Here is a 20,573-nt window from a genome sequence, read left to right on the forward strand (position 1 = left end):
GAGCTCCAATCCAAAATGAAGACAGCAACTTCCCAGGCTCGAATAATCAAGGCAACGTATGCTAAATTTTCCTACTCACTGATTATCACCTTTTATATGCAAAAGGCCTTCGCTATCGTGTTATATGGATCTGAAACCAAACCATGTAAAACTGAATCCTTTTGGAACAAACTGGAGGGTTGCTATTGGAAATATCTTTTGGCATTACCTAAAAGTTTGTCAATACGCATTCTGAGATATGAGCTGGGCCTTCCTTCTATGCAATGTACAATTGGAAAATGTGTTCATTATATAGAAAATGCCTTCTCACGAAAAAGCACAACACACTTTTAGACAAATTATCTAAGTACATGAAAGAGTCTGAGCACAACTTTCTGAAACAATGGAGAAATCACACTGCTTCAGTACTAATGGAATCAAACATCTCTGAAGAGATGCTCTTGACCAATCCTAATCGTGCAAAACCAAACTATGGCAGTTTGGCTAACCAGGATTGGGAAATGCAAAAACACCAAATTGTTCAAAGAAATTCAAATTATATAGAAACGATGTGTAGCCGAACCATACCTTATTGCGATACCGTCTTAACCTTTGTAAGTCAAGACATCTTCAGGCAAGGCGGAGGCAAATACCCAAAAACTAAAACATATGTAGATGTTGCTGTTGGCAAGGTCAAATTGAATCAATGCAGTGCACACTTACATAATGTCCAAATTTGAAGGATTACCAGCTAAGCCATTTGAAACCACATTTTGAAGGCTACAGAAATTTGACATCTAATGATTTATGGTTAAAATTGTACCATACAAAACTGACGGCAGTTCAGATTGCAATCACGAAATGTATCACATACTTGATTCTTGAGTAGTATAAATTGTGCATGCTTTGTCTTGGAAATTGTTTATTTGAATTATTGTCATGAACTGTCGGACGTGTCCCTTTTGGACTTCCTGTTCCCTGAGACATCGGGGCTTGCACTCAGCAGTACTCCCAACATGGCCATCAAACACGGAACATTGCTTAACAGCTTCCTCGTCAGACGTAGCACGTTCTATAAAGAAGCCACACCCCTCAGCCCCGCGCGTCTCAATGCTACTGCTTGCAGTGGCTAGACATGTGCTGCCGTAGTTCGCTCTCGATGAATACCTTGATTCCTGGTTCCTGGCCCCTATTCCTCATTCCTCATTCATTCCCTTCCTCTTTATTACCTCTTGTATCCCAGACCTCCGTGCACCCATCTCCGAGTACACTCTGCTTCACTTCCAGGACTTCCCGGACATTCTGAACGTTCCAGTAGTCGGAACGCTGAACGCACGCTGGAACCCGAGGACGTTCGCACAGGGTTATACAAGACCCAAACCGTGCGCAAGAAGACTCCTTCAAAGAACTCCAGTAAACAACATAGACAGGTGAGAAGGGGGAAACCTGTGACAGATTGAGACGCCAACAAACTGAAATTGATACGGACATGGAGGCGGCAGTTCAAGATCTCATGCGCGGCATGCAGGAGTTAACAACTGAAGTGCAGAATCTTAAAGCCAAGAATGCCGCATTAAAACAATTAGTCTTGTCCCGTGATTCCGCGACTAAGGAAAGCATATTATTGGGCGGAGTAGTTGATAAATACGATGGTTCTTCAAAAACCCTCCGCGGATTCCTTGACTTGTGTTTAGTCCACTTTACCTTTAAGCCCTACTACTTCTCTACCCTCAGGGCAAAGGTGGGCTTTATGATTTCACATCTTTCTGGGAATGCATTAACTTGGGCTACGCCTTTAGTTAATTCTGGAGATGCCATCCTGGATGACTACGATGGATTCGTACAGGCTCTAAAGACTATGTTTGACCGCCCAAAACAGGTCTATAGTGCCCAGGAACGCCTACTGGATTTCCAACAAGATTCCCAGGATATGCTTACATATGTGACATGCTTTAAGCAACTGGCTAAAGAAGCAGATTGGTCCTCAGAAGCCTGTTTTACCCTTTTTCGAAGGGGACTAAATGAAGAAATAAAAGTTGAGCTAGCCAGAGTGGCTCGCCCAGGTTAATTCCAGGCTCTTATGGACCTCTCCCTACAAATAGACTTCCATATCCAGGAAAGGAAGGCAGAAAAGAAGAAGACTAGAATGCCTTTCCAAAAGACTTCCATAGAACCTTCCTCGGAGGCTGAGCCCACTCCTGCCTCCACTAACAACCTAGAACCCATGCAACTGGGGGCCTTCCGCGGACCCATATCCCCGCAAGAAAGAATGCGACTGATTCACACTGGGCTATGTATGTATTGTGCCTCCGACAAACATCTAGTGAGAGAATGTCCCTTAGCTCCTCCACGGCGTTCGGGAAACGCCAGCTCCCGATCCTAGATGGAGCACAGCTTCGGGAGAGAGATGTTTGTTCCACATCTATTCCATCCTTGAACTCTCCTGGACAAAACAATCTTGTGATTCTACAGGCCTTTCTATAGCCATCCAAGAACGAAACCTACCCCATTTTGGCATTGGTGGATTGTGGAGCCATGGGGATATTTATAGATCAAGATTGGGTCACTACCTACCACATTCCATATGAAACTCGAGGCATCATGCAACCTGTAGAGGCTATTGATGGAAGACATCTCTCTTCAGGACCCATAACCCTACAAACCAAAGAGATCCAGCTCTCGATAAACCATCATCGAGTGGTGATCAAATTTGACATCATAAAGTCTGCTAGCAGGATCCTTGTTCCTTGGTTCCGAGCATTGTATATCTCATTGTCTATCCCTGGATTCCTCGCCAACATCTTCTGGAGGTACGCTGACAGACCAGCAAATCCCATTCATGGTCTCAAATATCATCCAGGTTCCTAAGGCCTATCAGGATTACACTGATGTGTTCTCAACTGCCATAGTTCAGGACCTACCCCCTCACAGACCTGAGGACTGTGCTATTGATACTGAACCCTCAGCCGTGATTCCTTTTGGAAGAATGTTCATTTTATCCGAACCAGAGAAAAGGGCCCTCCGTGAATACTTGGATACCAACCTTGAAAATGGCACCATAGGACCATCCAAATCACCAGCAGGAGCTTTGTTGTTTTTTGTTCCTAAGAAAGATACTAAAGAGCTTAGGCCCAGATATCCTGGAAGTGGTGAGAGGAGCTGTAGTCTTCATGAAATTGGATCTCAGAGGTGCCTACCATCTGATCCATATTAGGGAGGGTGATGAATGGAAAACAGCCTTTAGAACACCCTTTGGCCACTTTGAATACCTAGTCATGCCCTTCGGACTCGCCAGTGCCCCAGCGGTCTTCCAACATTTCATGGATCTGGTGTTTTCTGATATGCTGTTCCTCTTCGGCATAGTTTACCTGGACGATATCCTAATATTCTCTAAGGACCATCTTAAGCATGAAGAGCATGTTAAGGCAGTTTTACAGCGGCTAGGTGAACACAAGCTCCTGGCTAAACCTGAGAAATGCCTTTTCCATGTCTCTACTGTTCACTATCTAGGAATTGTCCTTAGCCCAGAAGGAATCAAAATGGACCACTCAAAAGTAAAAGCCATACTATCCTGGCCTGTTCCAACTACCGTGAAACAGATTCAATCCTTCCTGGGACTTGCCAACTTTTACCGGAAATTCATACCTTCCTTTTCTGAGATAGTTCAACCGATCATTACTTGTTGAAAAAAGATACTCCATTTCTCTGGACAGCACCCCAAGATGAAGCATTCCCACGGTTAAAGACAGAGTTTACACAAGCCCCCATCCTGGCTCAACCTGACATCAATCAACCTTTCCTAGTGGAAATGGATGCCTCTAACTATGCCATTGGAGCAGTTCTAAAGCAGGAATTCGAGGATAATCTAGAACATCCCATTGCTTATCTTTTACGAACTCTAACTCCCAGCGAAACCCATTATTCCGTTTTGGAAAAGGAACTGTTAGCCATCCGTTAAGCCTTCACAGAGTGGCGTCGTCTACTTCTGGGAGCAAAACATCCTGTTCAGGTCCGCACGGACCATCGGAATCTTCAAGTTTTACAGTCTCTGGAATGTAGAACTAGCCGTCAAGCCCGTTGGGCCTTCTTCTTTGCCCAGTACCAGTTCCAGATCCATCATGTCCCTGGAACACAGAACATAATTGTTGATGCCTTATCCCGACGTCCCGACTACAAAACTCTTGAAGATCGGTCCTTCCCAAAGATGTTTCCCCACACAATTTTTGTAGCCCAAGCAATCAGCCTCCTGGAAGACATTCGGATGCAAACCCAGTCTTCTGAGCTCTGGAAGGAATTTACAGGGAAGAATCGATGGAATCTAAGAACAAAGGATGGGTATAAGTTCAAGGATAATGGCCTGGTCATTCCCACACAGAGACTACAACAAAGGATTATAAACCTCCCTCACAATACCCTTCACTCAGGACATTGTGGCATCACCAACACCCTCTGTCTAATATAAAGACAATTTTGGTGGCCAAGAATGAAAACTGATGTTCAACTGTACATCCAAGCCTGTGCAGTCTGCAATCAAAACAAACATGATAACAAGAGACCGGCGGGTCTCCTACTTCAGCCTACGCTACCAACAAGACTAGGGGGATTCATCGCTATGGACTTCATTGTGGAATTGCCACCTTCCAGGGGATACACGACTATCATGGTCACCATTGATTTATTCACTCATATGGCTCATTTTACACCATTGTATAAACTACCATCTTCATCCGAACTTGCTGGAATCTTCCTGGAACACATATTCCGACTTCATGGACTCCCTTCCAAGATCATATCAGACAGAGGACCTCAATACATTTCTCAGTTTTGGAAACACTTATGCCGTATACTAGGGATCCAACGCGCCCTCTCCTCAGGTTATCATCCACAGACTAACGGAGCTACTGAACGTGTGAACCAAACCCTAGAGCAATATCTTTGTTGCTTCACTACCAAGGTACAGGACGATTGGTCACTCTTAATACCTGTGGCTGAATTTGCCTACAACAATTCGGATCATTCGGCTGTCAAGACCAGCCCTTTTTTTTGCAGCCAAGGATTTCACCCTTCAGATCTGCCTTCCATTCTCCCACATCCTACACCAGTACCTACAGTCGACTCCTGGATCGAAACTCTCATCAATGTACACAAGGAAGCCAAAGAACACTTAGAAAGGGCCCAAACTCACACCAAGCATTATGCGGACTCCAAAAGAAGACCAGGACCTTCCTATGCAGTGGGTGATAAGGTCTGGCTATCCTCGAAACTACTGCTTCGACATTTACGGCAGAATAAGTTGGCTCCCCGGTACTATGACCCCTTTTCCATAAAGGAAATCATAAACCCAGTGGCCTTCCGACTCAAACTACCAGACTCTTGGAAGAGGAGCCATCCAGTGTTTCACACGTCTCTAATGAAACCATACATCCAGTCCTCCCGGACTGCCCTTAGGCCTTACCCTGTAATTATCAATGACCGCTGGAATACGAAGTGTCCAGAAAATGTGACTCCAGGTACAAACGTGGTCAGCTACAGTACCTGGTTGAGTGGAAAGGGTACCCTCCTGGTGAACACACCTGGGAACCAATCTCAAACCTAAATGCCCCCAGATTACTCAGAAGGTATCATCTCATACACACGGGCAAACCCAGAGGGACAGGCCTTCGGAGGAGGCATGCTGTCATGAACCGTCGGACGCGTCCCTTTTGGACTTCCTGGTCCCTGACACATCGGGGCTTGCACTCAGCAGTACTCCCAACATGGCTGTCAAACACGGAACGTTGCTTGCCAGCTTCCACATCGGACGTAGCACGTTCTATAAAGAAGCCACGCCCACGTGGCCCCACGCATCTCAACGCTACCGCTTGCAGTGGCTAGACGTGTGCTGCCGTAGTTCGCTCTTGCTGAATTCATTGATTCCTGGCTCCTATTTTTCCTTCGTCATTCATTCCCTTCCTCTTTATTACCTCTTGTATCCCGGACCTCCGTGTACCCATTTCTGAGTACACTCTGCATCACTTCCAGGACTTGCCGGACATTCTGAACGTTCCAGGAGTCGGAACGCTGAACGCACGCTGGAACCCGAGGACGTTCGCACAGGGTTATACAAGACCCAAACCGTGCGCAAGAAGACTCCTTCAAAGAACTCCAGTAAACAACATAGACAGGTGAGAAGGGGGGAAACATGTGACAATTATAGAAGTTGCCAATGCAATGAGCTTTGATTGCACTGTTTGTCATAGACATATTGGGAGAAATAACCAACTAGTTCGACCATGTAGAGTTATCTTTTAAACTGTGTTAGATTGTCACCAAATGGATTATGAAATATAAGATTCTATTATTATGTGAATTGTTCTGACATTATGCTCCGTGTATTTTATTAATCTACTTCCTTTTTTCTATGTTCTATTAATGTTATGTATTATTTTTGTTATGTGATGTTTGCTTCTTTTAATTTGTATCTTTCAAATATTGAAAAGTTGAATTTATTTAACTGTAGCAATAAAAAATGTTTTTTAAAAAAAAACAGCAATATATTCCTTTCTAGATTATGTTTGTTCTGGGGCTTTAAATTAGCACTTTGCTTTGGTCACGTTACAGGCTGTGTTTGCTGGAGCCCTTCTGGCTGTCACTTCCCTCGTGGTATTTAAAAGTGTTATCACCCCGTTGCCTTAAAAACACTCGTTCCTCTACATTACCCACTTGCTGACAAAGAAGGATGTGTAGCTTTTATGGGGCATTTACTGTTTCAGCCCCCTTCTGGCTGACCGTCTCGTGATAATGGCAGCTATTAACCCCTGGCTGTATTTTTTAGTCTCCATTATAATCAGTGCTGGTCATTGAGCTGGCTCTCGACGGATACGGGATCCGGCACCAGATATGGAGCCGGATCTCGGGATCCGGCCAGAATCAGCTGCCCAAGCCCATGAACCACGCTGTAAAACTTAAAAAACAAAAAAAGGAAAAAAAGCGCCAGCATTGCCTTTTACTGCAGCTTTGGCACTGGTATGTAATGCACAATGCTCGCTAAATATACAACTGATTTATTTCAGTTGTACATGTAGCGAGCATTGTGCATTACACACCAGTGTCAAATCCAGCGGTAAGAGGCAATGTTGCCGGCATTGCTGGATGTACACTACGAGCCCTGCCCCCTCTAGAATACGACCCCTCGGGCATCGCCCCCCCAAACTCCTCCCCCACCCCGGCACTTGTGTTGTGGGATCCCCCTCCACATTTTTTCCATTTCCACCACTGATTATAATGTACGCCCACTGGTGTCTAAGACTGTTTCGGCTCCAAACAAGGGGGGATGCCCAACCATCATGTTGAAATGGGCCCACATCTTCAGCAGGGCCTGATTAAGGAACTTTGCTTAGCAAAAAATGTAACCCTCAAATTGTACTAAATGAGGGGCTGCTTGCTGTCGTTTACCCTGTGCCTGTTCTTAAGCTTTCAGTGGGTAAGAAAAGTGGTGCTGTGGTCTAAGAAATGCTAGACTATAAAGGGAAAGCGTGTGCAGTAGAATAAGGTGCCACGTTGTAACTCCTTTTTTGATATGCAAAATCAGTGCTTTTGGCAGTGGAATCCCCTGGCAGTGCTGGCTATGCATTCCTGATGGTAGCTTGGACAGTCGTCAAGCTGTAATCAGGCATATGCAAAAACTTAGGCTTTCATGGCAGGCCGCCCCATTTTCACTTTGACAGAATATGTTGTTTTAAAGGAAGGTGTTCTTCCTTCATAGAAGAACACTTTCCTATTTTTGCATACCTCAAACTCGGCCGTAAATGTTCATTGAGGTAATTCACCAGCATCCAGCCACCCTAACCTGTGAGTGGTTACTTCAGTGCCCACGTGTGTGTGGGTGTGTGCGGCCGGAAGCGTTACCTCCACACACCTTGCACAATGTTTCCACCACCAAGCCGACTGCTGTGCTGCTGCTTCCTCGTGCCCCGTGGATTAAATAGACTAGATTTGTTTGTCATTGGCTGGTAGATTTCGCCTTGAGATACAAAGCCCGGCGCTAGAGTCCGGGCTTATTCTGCAATAATAATGCAATCAACATGTCACAACATTCATAGGCCAGATAAACACCCAGGATGGCCTCGTTCTGATGTCTGAGCCCATCTCCAGCATGTGTCACTGATTAAAAGAAGACAAGCAGCCTACGCAAGGCGAAGCCGCCAAAGCACAGAGAAACGGAAATATTTTTTTTAAAGCGTGACATAAGGGGAGAACACGCTGTGCCAGCCTACGGTTCCGTGTCCTTTAATCCGTGTGATTGGCATTCGAGATGAATGGCGCGCGCAGGCGGCGGGATCTGTGAAAGCTCCCTGTGTCGGCGAGCCGTGCCGCGAGGCCTCCTCCGAACAGGGCATGATAAACAAGGCGCGCTTTCAAGCCCCGCTAAATATGCATTTTTCAATCTGAAATATATTATCATGCAGAAAATAGACTGTGTTATATGGACTTTCGATTTGCCTTGACGATAGCGTCACTCTCCCCCTTTCTCTCTCTCGCCACTCTCTTGTTTACATTGTCTAACTCTGTTTACATTTCTATGTCCTCTTTCCATTTCTATTTCCTCTTTCCCTCGGTCATCTCCTCCCTCTATAATGCTCCCTTTCACACACCCTCTCTTCTTCTTTCCTCTCCCCTTTGTGTAATTCACTCTTTGCCCCTTTCCTGTATGTTCTTATCCTTCTCTTTCTTCCTCTATATGTCTTTCCCCATCATCGCTCCCTCTCTGATCCCCTATTTCCCTCACCTCTCTTTCTTTTTACATATGCATCTCTTTTTTCCGTATCTCACGTCACTCTTCTTCTCGCAATCTGCTCCCCTCCCTTGCTCATCCCTCTGTATCTGCCTCTTTCCCTCTCAGCCACTGTTTCTTCCCCTTCCCCTTTTCTCACACTGTGTTACTCCATGTCTCGCCTACTTTTCCTTTCTTAACTATATGTCGTCTCCCCTGCTTCTTGTTCTCTCTGTCCCTTCATCGTTTTCTCTCTCGCCTCCCCTCTCTCTCTCTTTTCCTGTCTCTAGTCTATCTTTCTCGCTCTCTCTTTCTCTGTATGTTTCCCCCTCACTTTGTTTCTCTGTCTGTCTCTCTTTCTCCACCTCCTCCCTCCTCTCGTTCTCTCTTTCTCTGTCGCTATGTCTCCAAGATGTAACACGGTCGCCAGGCTCTGGTGCTTTCGGGCATCTTGTGTGGTTTCATTGGTCGCGGCACGCTCCAGAGTGTATGGCCAAAAAAGCCACTCACCAGATAAAACGAATGGCACGTGCATCAGGCTGTGACCCAGTTCTGTGCTCTGACCTCAGACAACCTGCCTGGGCCAGACGCCAAGGAGGAGGCCAGACCTGCACACATAACCGAGGGGAAAAGGTGGCTGCCGAAATCTGGTAACCCCTTCCAGCCTGCAGAAGCGAGCCATGCAGAAAGGGGGCCCTGCACGATCAGTACCTTTGCTCAGGTCTGGCTTTGTTTTGTTTAGGGCAAACATGCGTATCTTGCGTTGACAGTAAAGCGTAGGGGAAATGTTTCTTTATTTTTAATTATTTTCTTTTTCACATTGCTGTGTTTCCTGCTTGTGAGCCATGGAAAATGCATCTGGATTGAGAACAAACAAAAGTCTGACATTCATGCTTGCATCAGGGGCTACATCATCCAAAAAAAATAATGGCACACAAATGCAATTTGCACATGTCACAAAAGGGTGCCTTGGGGCTTGGGCGTGGGGAGAGCACGTGAGGGGCACATGAGATAGGTGGCAGCAGGAAAGGGGGGTTGTGGAGGCCGGTAGTAGAAAAATTCAGCCAGCTTCAAGGAGTTAACATGCCATCCAATTGTGGAATACTTAAAATAAGAGTGCCTTCTAGTGGCCGGTTGCAAAGCATAAACTAGCGTTGTGCCATCTACCTAAAACAGCAAAGTGCCATCCAGTGGCAGGTTGCTGAGCATAAAACAGCAAAAAGCCATCTAATGGCAGATTGCTAAGCATAAAACAGCAAAGTGCCATCCAGTGGCAGATTGCTAAGCATAAAACAGCAGTGAGGCGTCAATTGGAGGATGTCTAAGCATAAGACAGTGTCGTGTCATCTAATGGTAGATTGCTACACATAAGACAGCGAAGTGTCATCCAGTGGTGGATTACTAAGCATAAAACAGCAAAGAGCCATCCACTGGAGGATTGCATAACCTAGCGTTGTGCCGTCTAGTGGCGGATTGCTAAACCGAAAACAGCAAGTGCCATCCAGTGGCAGATTGCTAAGCATGAGACAGCAAATAACCAACCACTGGAGGATTGCATAACCTAGCATTGTGCCGTCTAGTGGTGGATTGCTAAGCCGAAAACATGAAAGTGCCATCCAATGGCAGATTGCTAAGCATAAGACAGCAAAGAGCCATCCACTGGAGGATTGCTAAACATAAGGCAGCGAAGTGCGGTCCAGTGGAGGACTTCTAAGCATAAAACAGTGTAGTGCCATCTAGTGGCAGATTGCTAAACATAAGACAGCAAAGTGCCCTCCCCAGGTGGATTGCTAAGCATAAGACAGCAAAGTGCCATCTACTGGCAGGTTTCTAAACATAAAACAGTGAAGTGCCATCCACTGATGGATTGCTAAGCATAAGTCATTGAAGTGTCATCTAGTGGAAGATTTCTAAGAATAAGGCAGGATTGCTAAGCATAAGTAATTGAAGTTCCATCCAGTGGACGATTTCTCAGCATAAGACAGTGTAGTGCCACCTACTGGCAGATTGCTATGCATAAGAAAGCAAAGTGCCATCCATTGGTGGATTGCTAAGCATAAAACAGTCAAGTGCCATCCAGTGGCGGATTGTTGCGAGGCAATCAGATATGCAGACACATCAGGTGGTAGAGTAGTGAAAGAGAAGAGTGTCAAAAAATACTTTCAAGAAAGCCAAATGTACGTTCTTTTTTTCTTTTTTGCACAAGTACAGGAACCCTCAACTCAGTCTATAAAATGCAACCAGCCAATCCCAAACCCGTTGACAGTTAAGTGGGTTGGAACAGTGTGGATCAGTCGCTGAGTATGTAACCTAATCAGACCTGGAACTAATTCTGTTCAGACAATACTTTGGAACACAGTGCAGCGGGACTCGCTCATCTCCCAATGCATTATCAGAAAGGACTGGCCCCCAACAACCCAGTGTGAGATCACTGCTTCCTAGAGAGCTGGCTATGTGGCTGGCAGCATAGACACTTCACCAGCCCAGCATGTCATGAAAGAGAAAGCGCCGCTCCTTGTGTTGGTACCAATGATAGCCTCTACTGATGACCACCAAAGGCCACTTATTGGCTCAGCCAGCACATGTTCTCCAGCAGCCTCAAGGCGCAGCACTCTATAAAGCTCATAAAGAAATACGACTACAAGCCAAACTACAAGGCCACTTAATCCTACCTTTTTCAGGGGAGGATAACTTTCGCTTGTCAACCAGCGCCCCCTTGGGGAAATTATGCTTCCCAGTTCCGGATAGCGGGTCCTGCACAGTCCGCTACACTCACCCAGAGGGCACAGAGTGACTGCATCTCAACTCACCCAGACATTGGCAGAAGATGAATGCAGCCACCCCAACCTCCGCCTGCCATTAAGCTCCAACTACAAAGTGCTGTGTCCTTCCGCCTTTCATCTTGTCTTCACAAGAAAGGCCGTGCGTCCATACCATGGTTCCAAGTAAATTATTGCTTCCGGTAGTCAAGTGGGTGGATGGGATCTTGGGGACAGGAATGCAAGTAGGGATGGGCAGTGGCGCCCCCAGACATTTTCCATCCGGGGTGGCCTGATGAGGTCACTGGAAATCTTGGGGTGGAACACCAAAACAAACACATAACCGGCAGGCGTGCGGGCCAGCGTTTTTATAAGGGTGGCTGTGGCCCCCGGGGCACCCCTTGGTGGCGCCTCTGGGAATGGGACACTTTGTGCATATAGTGCTCTCGCCCAGGACCCAAACTGTTTGGCTTGCATGCGTTACCATTTAGATAAACCGTGATGTTGGCACAGTTATGCCCCAGACAGTTCTCAGTGTGTTGCTACTTTACCCACAGCAGCACAGTGCCGTACAAGCATCCAGGTACCATAGCATGGCTCATCACTCAGTACCGATTTGTATTTTTGTAAAAGGCGCTATATAAATAACACATCATTTTCATATTTAATAAACATGTATGGATACAGTGACCCCGTGCTCCGCGCGTCTTTACTCTGACCGCCTGGATGTGTGCGGTGTGCTTGGTATGGTACCCACGTCCCAGGCGAGCACAGAGCCTTTAATTACTAAACAGTTGCTCTGTCAGACATCCTATCTTAATGCGGGTGAGTGAGTGCAGGACCGACACTCTCCCATGTAAACTCTCGTTTCATATTAGGACTGGCACAGTCGGTTCACTCGATGCCTCCTACACTTCACACCTAGAAAGCTTACAAGCACACAGAGCTCAGGGTACTTCTGATCTGAAATCTCAACACAGAAGCACTACAATCTTGCCTTTCTCTCTCCTCCCAAGTGACCAAACCCACCCACGCTCTTCCAGACCCAGCAGACCATCTGGAGAGCATGTAAATGGCAGTGGTGCTGGGTACAACTCCTAATGACACAACATAACATGATTCAGCGGCAGAGCTCGAGAGTGGGGCGAGGGGGGAGTCAACCGCTCTGTGGCTGATTCCAGATCCAAAAGCACTGCCATGCCATTCACAAAGGGGGAAAATAATTTTGACTGGTGAACGAGGAGGGGTCCTTCATCATCCTCTGACAACAAAACCAGTCCCCGCCACTGCAAGGATGCGCGCATGGGCGTAATTTTAAGGGGGACAGGGGTGTTTGACCCCCCCCAACTTTCATGACACACCATGTTGTCCCCATTCATTTGGCTGGGACACCTTTTCTTCAGATGTCATATCTCCCCCAACATTTTCAGCAAAGTTAGTCCACTGGATGCGCGGCATGGTCTGGGCCTAGAAGCAGGTGAGAAAAGCACGGTGCCCGCAGCAGTGAGCCAGAAGGGCTGGAATAAGAACTGCAGAAACATCAATAGGAACGCTCCACACATGGCAAATACAGTGAGATGACTTCAAAACAAAGCTTTACGAAGCCACTCTGCACCCTGGAGATACTGGGAAAAGCCAAAAACAAGGGAAGGTGAAATCCCAACAGGAAAGCAGTTCATGTTGAACTCATTACTATGCCGCCAATACCTTGCGGAAGTTCTAGAACAGGGCTCACAAGTGGAATGCCCCAGAGCAAATTCCATGCCAAGTGTAGTTTTGGCTATGAGGTTGTGCTTTAGCGCCACCTATAAGTCAAAACGATTGGCGTGGGACTACAGGCAGGAGGGAGATGGCATGCAATAGAGACCCACATCCCGCGAGTGTTTACCTTGACTCTTTACCCACCCATTGGCCATTCATGGCCGTGCTAGTCTCTGTTGCCAATACCAACCACATCCTGCCACTTGTCACCTGAAACACACACTCCTGAAATCACTTTTAGCTAACTCTCTCAAACAGTAACATCAAAACGTGTGATTTTTATGAGCCTGTCATTGTTATTTCAAAACAGTCTCCTGAGGGTTAATGGATTCATTCCATATGTTAATTAGCTTCTGGTGTAATAAAAGTGCCTTACCCAAGTGTGCCTACTTGACTTATTATAAATATGCATCTTTTCACATCTGTCCCTTCCACTGAATTGCTGTTATGAACAAGCATTGGCAAAGCCAACAATTTAGGCCCTGTTATAGACCATGTTTAGGCATTTTTCAGGCAGTGCCATCATTTGCCCTAGTACTGACATACTTTGTCAGCTATTGCCATCTTATGGCCAGGTAGTACCATCCATCCAATGCTTATACAAAAGCCAAAACTAGAGGCGTTGCTAATGTTTATTTTAGGCTATGCACCTCCTCCCTTTTGCAGAACCATGGTCCACCTCGCAGGCCTGACATGCACCCACGCTCTCCCAAAGCATTCTTCTCCCACTGCATCCCTTCTTCCATGCATTCGTTGCCCCACTTTCCCATCCCCTTATCTGCACATTGCTATTTTATTTTCCTGCAGAGCAAGGTGTGGACAGCAGTATCAAAGCATATTTACATTAACATAACATAGCCACACAAAAACACTCAAATACATTGGAACTCATTAAAGGTATGGCAGTGTGAGAAGAATTGGCAGTAACTGAATTAACGCCCCTTTTCACGCACTGCCATGCTACGAGTATTGCCCTGGAGTGGGGGATTTACCCCCACCATCAGGGCGGAGGAAAATCCTCCCGCTTTCCTTTGAAAATCAGCAAAATCGGCGGCGGTAATTCTGTCAAAAGTGCCCCATACAGTCCAATGAATGGACTCTCAAAAAATGGGGATTAAACCCCCACCGCCACTTGGAATGCGATGGTAATCCCGCCGTACCGAGTGGTGGTAACGGTAATTCCGGGGGCGGTATTCGGTTATCAGTGACAATGTTATTTATCAGTGTGAGATTTAAATTTAGGAAATTCTAGGGCTTGGTGGAAAATGGTAGATAGACACGCATCCCATTTTTTAAAACCAGATGCCGGTCTCTGAGAGATGAGGATGGGCTGTTCTCAAGCGGACATGATGGCCAGCCAGCAGAGGCTAGAGACATCCATCCTGCCCTGTGGCAGGTGCTGCCACTGCACTCAAATCCCACGTCAAGTGAAGGGCACTCTGCCATAAGCAATGGGATGCAGGAACCTATATATGGCAAACTTCTAGAAAGTCATTTGCAGTGAATTTGGCAAAAAGTCCTCCTGTAGGGAAACGCTAAAGATGTCAAAACATTGGGTGCCATGTTCAGAGCGCTCCTGGAATTTCAGTGGACTGGAAGAGGACATCTCATTCCTCGCCTTGAAATCCAACTCCACAATGCACAGCTGAACCAAAATGAATTCCTATAACGTGCACAGATCATGTATAATCTGGCACGCACATCTGAGATACCATCCAAGGACCTTCACCTGCTCAAGACGTTGTCGAGGCCATCTCGGGAGGATAGCTCGCCTTGGAAGCAAGGTGACAAGGAGCACCACGGGTTCGATCCCCGTCTGCGCTCAGAAACCTCTGGTTATTAAGCACGTTAAAAATAACCTATCATATCATATCTTTTACAATACAAGACTGCACTGAACCTCGAAAGGGCTGAATCGTGCCCCTCGGTAGCTGGATGTCTGCTCATCCACACATATGTGCTGTGTAAAATGGCTCGAACAAATTAAATGCACCTTTTATTTTGCTCCTTGCCCTGTAGGTTGTTTGTCTCTCGCGCGCGCTTGTGCGTGTGTGTGTATATACAAACTCTGCCATTTGAAAAGACTTATTTTTATTTTTCCTTTTCCGGAAATGAAACAGCGGCGCGCATGGAGTGTCTGCTGCCTAGAGGTCTGGCGATGAAGTAATTAAGCACCACTTACTGAGCATGTGTCAATGCCCTCACTCCTCCGACCAATCACGAATCTGCCACGAGGATACCTCCCCCGTTGCCTCGTGGAGGCAGCTTCCATTAAAATGCTCTCTTCTTCAGTGTCTTGTCCCTCTGTGGTTGGACCTGGTGAATCGGAAGGGGCTGGGGTTCCAGTTGCTTCCGCTGCAATGGGCATTTCTGGAGGCAGGCCCCTGGAACGCCCATGATCTGATATGACGTGGCATTTATATCATAACGTGGGAATGAAAAGGGGGTGGAGGCATGACACTGCCAGGTGGTGGTAGCAAATTTGAGCACATCACCCAACACCGCCCCTCCCCCGTTAAAGGAGTAAATCAGTCTGAATGACCAGGCTTTATGTTGTGTTATTTGGCATTTATATAGCGCTCTATGTATCATTGGTATGACCTCAAAGCGCTGGTAGGTAGAACGCTCTCAGGGACCGTGGTCCAGGTCAGTTGAAAGAGTACGGGGTCTAAGGGTGCTTGGGTACACCAGTTAAGTGTGCAGCTGATGTAATTGCTTGATGGTGGCAGCATTCTAGCATTAGGTGTGGTGGTATTGGTATCAGTTCAATGTGTGCAGTCTGGCGAGGTGGGCACCAAGACTGGGTTCTGGCTGCGTTAGGCCTGTGGGGCGCTTATGTGTGCAGCTAGACTGGTTTTTCATGGGGTATAGCGGCGTTTTATTAGAATGATGAGGTGTTCTTGGGATAGTGCTCGTATGTGAGCAGCTAGGCCGAATTGATCGAGGGGTGTAGCTGCACTCTAATTGTGTGATGGTGTAGAATAGAGAGTAAGCATAGTGATATGATATGATGGTTCATCCAGACAGCGACCAAACACAATGGGAGAGAACAAGAGAAAACAAGGACACTCCCACAGGCCATGAACAGCAAGAATGTGAAGAACAGCTACTGCACATGGTCTAGCGACACCTAGAGAGTGCAAGTGCCAAGACACAGACAGGAGGGAACGGTGCACGAGGACCAGAGGCGGTGGGGTACAAGCTACATCACGGGGGACCAGGGGTAGGCCATATAGCAACAGCATGGAGGAGCCAGAGGGTGCTGGGGGCACAGAGAGACATCACGTGGACAAGAGGGGTTGGGGGTGGCCAGCAAAATCAAGGGGAACCAGAGGGGGCTGGGGGCACACAGCGACAACACAGGACACGAGAGGGGCACGGGGCTGGGCACACAGTGACATCAGGTGGACCAGGGGGGTGGGGCGCTGTGAAGAGACGGGAACCAGAGGGTCTGGGCACACAGTGAAACATGGGGTCCTGAGCGGTTGTGGGTACATAGCGACATCAAGGGGAAACAAGTGGCTCAGGGAAAACAGTGACATCATGGGGACCAGAGGGGGCCGGAGTACGCAGTGACAACATAGGGGACTGGAGGGGGGTAGGGGCACACAGGGACATTGCAGGGACTAGAGGGGCTGGGCATGCAGCGACAGGATGGGGGACCAGAGGGCAGGGGGTACACAGCAACATCACGGGAAACCAGAGGACAGGGGGTACACATCGACAACACAGGGGACCAAGGGGCACACAGTGACATCACGGGGACTAAAAGGGCAGGGAATACAGGGAAGGGGCAGAAGGGTACACAGCGACATCACAGGGAACCAGAGGGTACACAGTGACAACACGGCAGACCAGCGGGGTACACAGCAACATCATGGTGAACCAGAAGGCAGGGGGTACACAGCGACAGCACGGGATCAAAAGGGGACATAGCTACATGACTGGGACTAGAGGGGGCAGGGCATACAGCGATAGTATGGGGGACCAGAGGGCAGGGGGTACACAAAGACAACACGGGGGACCAAAAGGGCTAGGGAGCACACAGTGACATTATGGGGGACAAGAAGGGGCTTGGGTGTACACAGTGAGAACATAGGGGACTGGGCGGGCTGAGGCATATAGCGACATCACCAGGTACTTGAGGGGGAAGTGGGCCCCCAGTGACAATATGGGAAACAGAGTTGCTGGGGGTACATAGCGACATTGCAGGGGTAGGGAGCATGCCTGAGGCGGACAGGGAGTTGAAGGAGGCTTTTTTGTGGGTCTAGTATAGTCAAGAGGCAGCAAGGTACTGGCAAGTATGTGTGAATGTTAGAAAGGAGGGCATTGCGTGGGGTTATGATCTAAGGAGATCATTATTCTGCATTTCAGGTATGTGGTTGCTTAATAGTCAAGTTAATGAGCGTATTCATCGATGACATTGTTGGGAGTTTCATTGAGCTTTAGTCATTGGGTTGCTACAGTTTCAGTCGCTTCAGTAGGTCGTGGTTGGTACTACGGAAAGAGCCACGTTTTTAGACCTTTGCGGAATGTCATATAGTGTTGGGTGTGTCGAATATGTGGGGAAAGCGAGTTCCACAGAGTCGGGGACAAGGTTGAGAAGGTGGATCCTCCGATCCTGACAGAGTTAGAGGTTGAAATCACTAAAAAGAGGGCAGTGCTTGATTTTAGGGTGCGGGATGGGAGGTATGGTTTTATCTTTTCATGCAGGTATAATGGGCCGGTCTTGTGCACTGCATGGTGAGTGATGCAAAGGGTCTTGAAAGTGGTCCTCCGTCCGACTGGGAGCCAGTGGAGGGTTTGAAAAGCTGGAGAGACATGGTCTCTCGGACCCAGGGCAAGGAGCAGTTTTGCGGCAGATTTTTGGGCTCTTTGGAGTTTGTTAAGATGGTATGCCAGGGCTCCTAGGTATAGGGAGTTGGCATAGTCCAGTCTCGACATCAAAATAGACATAACTGTGGCAAGTCTGCTTGGGGAGGATGCATCTGAGAAGTTTGAGGTGGTAGTGACAGCATTTTGACACATTTTAGGACCACCTCAAAAAGTGTTTTTCTTTGCAGGATTGAGAAGTTAACTACAATACATGTGCGATACACATGCTTTCTGCAACTCGCAAGCACAAGGAAGACCTCTTGATCTTTTGCAAGCAATGGTCTTGCTACCAGGCTTGCAAGCTACCAGGGTGTACCTGGCATACAGAGAAATAAGGCAATACCCTGAGTGCAGACCCAACATGCTAGTGTGGGCCAGTCTTTTTGGTCAAAGTTGGCCAGTTATTTGGAAAAAGTGGGCCAGTTGAATGAGTTACTTCACTATGCAGTTAGTAGTGGACAAATAAACTTGAAAGAGGACTATTTGCAACACATTTGACCAAACATCCCCCACTAACCTTTGGTTACTACTCAGTCTGTCACAAAAGGAGCGAATTGCCACTTGCGACTGAGGGCCATTTTGTTATTGGTCACAAGCCAACTTTATACCGCAGTCCGGCCTTCCTTGCTCCTGATCCGAGATAGGAGATAGGTAGGCCAAGCCACACTTCCAACATATTTTGTAAGAAGGGCAACCAAGCGGGCGCGCGCGTGCGTGCGTGCGTGTGTGTGTCCCCCAAATACCTTTGCAGATAATTTCATACATTTTAAAGTTATGCACCTTTTTATTTCCAAAACCAGACTCAAGTTAAGAACTGTTAAGCGAGCCCCCCTTTACCTGTGGTTCAGCGAGTGTTGATTGACACACTGTTCAATCACAACAGGGTCAAGATATCAGTTACATGAGTTTGTATTTTAAATTCCACGTTCAACAATACACACGCTGCGGTGCAACATGTTGCAAGGCACCTCTGTCTATCATTTGAAGGCCATCGGCTATCCAAGACAAAAACACACGATTGGCCCTAGAGAGTCACATGACCTTTAACATAAAAGAAATACTGCATTTATCTGACTGGTTAGTATCACTTTAATGACCATGGGACACAAAACATACTGTGGTTCTCTGCCCTGCTCCTATTTACAGCACATCTCCCGGGTCCTCCTTAAATCTGAAATAACAACATAGCATTTCAGTCCAACTATGTCATTCCACTCCACATACCTTGCAATTACCGACACTGGAAAAAAAAAACCTTATGTGTCGCGGTTATTTTCAAAATATTCCATTATACTCGACAATAGCAAGCAGCCCAAAAATAACGCAAAGCTGCCCTCCCTCTGGGTCTGGCCGGCCGGCCGGTTGCGGATTCCTGAACTAGAACATGGTATTAACATGAGCTCATGTTCTAAGCCACATTTCCTGCGCAGAGGACGGGAGCTAGTGTGCTGTGACTGCTGGAGGAGGGGGGGTGCGGGGGTGTAGCCTCAAGAACTCTGATGGTTGGAAGGAAGCACTTTGCACACCTGCTGCTGCTTCAGGTAACCGTGCGAGGGAGAAGCTGGCACCTTGGCATGGCCTGACACTTGGCCAAACCCCTAGGAACGGCTGCAACATGTCGGAACAATCATGTGATTTGCATTCAAAAGGGACTGATTTTAAACCCAAAGTGGTCCTTTCTTTTAAAATCAAAGTTTTGATTCCCAATGCGTGTTCTTACTGACTCCCATATTCCCAGAAGCCAGGCAGAGACGCAGTCGTGGAACCCATCCTTATGGCAGCCTACACGTGTACAGAAATGTACATTGTCAGAAAAACGTCACCGGGTACACAATCTGTTGCATTCCGCAAGTAATCGGCAAACACTTCCGTTTGAAGCCTCAGGCAAGTTGGATTAACAGCAGGGGTCCCCTGCTTACAGCACGGAGTGCGGGTGCGAGCCCCCACAGCTCTACACAGCGATGCCAGCTCAGGCGCTGCGGCGTTGCCGGTCAGATGAAGCCTTGCAACTTTTACACTTAGCCCCTGTGTGTTTATAAGGCTTTCTGAGGTGTTCAGCCTGTTGATAAGCCCTGGACTCCTCACCCACTTCACCCATGATGACTCCCGGGGCAGCACTGACCCGCATCCCCAGAGCCGGGCACATTGTAAACCCATTTTATGACCCTCGTGCCCCCCTGCTCTTCTCGCCCCCTGGCTTCTTACCATCGTAGCTGGCTCGCCCCAGGAGACTGCAAGGCTCCATGGCTTCATAGGAACGCATCCGGCGCGTGGCACCCCGCGCAGGGTCTGGGAGGGGGCGGCGGGTGCAGCAGGCAGCGCCTAGGCTGAGCCGAGCCCCGATTTGTGCGCTAGAGCAGCGGGCATCCACTACGCAGCACGGCGCTGCTGCTTCTCCGTCCCGATGACAGGGCTGTGCAGCAGGCAGGCCCTTTTTCCAGCATTCC

The 20,573-nt window shown here is 47.6% G+C and overlaps 1 long non-coding RNA gene across 1 annotated transcript in view; it reads right to left on the bottom strand.

The window, feature by feature from the left end:
• The window catches only part of LOC138471724 (uncharacterized), a 243,050-nt gene extending 222,481 nt beyond the window's left edge, over window positions 1–20,569 (bottom strand). The window contains exon 1 of the long non-coding RNA XR_011268497.1: window positions 20,332–20,569. This is a non-coding gene — a long non-coding RNA (uncharacterized lncRNA). The remainder of the gene's footprint in view (window positions 1–20,331) is intronic.
• Between the last annotated feature and the right edge of the window lie 4 nt (window positions 20,570–20,573).

Source organism: Ambystoma mexicanum, chromosome 8, assembly GCF_040938575.1.
Source record: "Ambystoma mexicanum isolate Mex_15411 chromosome 8, UKY_AmexF1_1, whole genome shotgun sequence".
In the NCBI taxonomy this organism is placed as follows: domain Eukaryota; kingdom Metazoa; phylum Chordata; class Amphibia; order Caudata; family Ambystomatidae; genus Ambystoma; species Ambystoma mexicanum.